Source organism: Otolemur garnettii, unplaced genomic scaffold, assembly GCF_000181295.1.
Source record: "Otolemur garnettii isolate 467f Iridium unplaced genomic scaffold, OtoGar3 scaffold00014, whole genome shotgun sequence".
NCBI classification, from domain to species: Eukaryota; Metazoa; Chordata; class Mammalia; order Primates; family Galagidae; genus Otolemur; species Otolemur garnettii.
The window spans coordinates 4493293-4494687 of record NW_003852409.1 but is presented as its reverse complement, the minus strand read 5'-3'; the positions used below and the strand labels follow the sequence as shown (position 1 = coordinate 4494687).

Below are 1395 nucleotides of genomic sequence, written 5' to 3'. Positions count from 1 at the left end.
AAGCTAGGTGCTAGAGATTCAGAGATGAAAGGTCATTAAACACAAGATGAAAAGTGTTGGTTATAGTCATGTAACAGAATATCATTTTTATGGCAAAGATCTGCTTTGCATAATTTACTAGATTATTTATGTAATGTATTCATCCAACAACTACGTTTTTGAGTCCACACCATGTGCCAGCCATACTGAATTATCAATTAAGGCTAAGGACCACCCGCTTCTTTTCTATAGCAGTAAACACACATTGGGTACATAGGTAAATACTTCTTGACCTGAATTCTCTTAGAAACCACCCATTAAAGGTTTGGTTGAAGTTTACTCTGTACCCCAAGAATTACACTTAATCACTGTAACTTCAAATGTACAATGCTAATAATGGCCCTAATTCAGTGCTCTCCAGAGCAGAGAGAAGAACACAGTAACTTCAGACTTCTTACAACTACACAGGTGTGGTTCATGTCACCTTGCTGATTAAAAAACACCCTGAGACATCAGCCTGAAGGCAGTCAGATCTACTGTGGACAGGATCACATTCTAATGGAGAAGCCTCACTTCCACAGTCTTTCAGTTTCTAATCACCAGTCCTTTTTTCCTTTAATTACACTAATACTAATAAGACCTCCTCAAGGAAATCCTAGTACATGATTTTATGATTTTCAAGCCATATATGACTCATGAACCAGCATATTTTTATGATATAGACTATAATAGAAAATATCGGGGTGGTGCCTATGGCTCAAAGTAGGGGGCCAGTCCCATATGCCAGAGGTGGTGGGTTCAAACCCAACCCCGGCCAAAAACTGAAAAAAAAAGAAAAAGAAAATACCAAAGTATATTGGAAGAGTAATGAGCTTTGTTTTGGTTACGTCTACGTGTATGTGTACTCACATGCGTGCATATGAGTAAACCAGGCCACGTTGTAAGATTTATGTCTTGCTAGAGGACACTGTTGAAAATTTTCTAAGTTACTGTTCTAAAACAACATAGAGACAGGGGAGCTTCTCACTCATTTGAGGATGGGAAGTGGTATCCTGAAAAGATACCTTTGTGAAGAGCCAGATTCAAACACACATGTAAACAGAAGCCAAGCATCCAGACTTTGGGGATAGCTGAAAGAAAGGAGGACAGTGAGACTGCTTTAGATGTAAGGAAAGAGAGCTCCAGTTTCATGGGGAGACTTAACCTTATTCACCTGCCTAAGAGTCGGAAAATAGGGAAGCACTTCTGGGAATCAAGACTAATCATTGCCTAGAGCCTCACGAACATGGTATCCTTAGGAGACACCAACATAATTGGGCAAAGGACCCTATTAGCCACTTTATAAAGAAAGGCTACAGCTGCGGGGTGTTGTGGCAGGCGCCTGTAGTCCCCGCTACTTGGGAGATGGAGGCAGGC

General features: G+C 40.7%; 1 protein-coding gene and 1 pseudogene across 1 annotated transcript in view; one reads left to right on the top strand and one right to left on the bottom strand.

Moving 5' to 3' along the window:
* Positions 1-1395, bottom strand: part of STX17 (syntaxin 17) — a 74554-nt gene that overhangs the window by 55839 nt on the left and 17320 nt on the right. The window lies entirely within an intron of this gene.
* The window catches only part of LOC105886539, a 5189-nt pseudogene continuing 4169 nt past the window's right edge, over positions 376-1395 (top strand).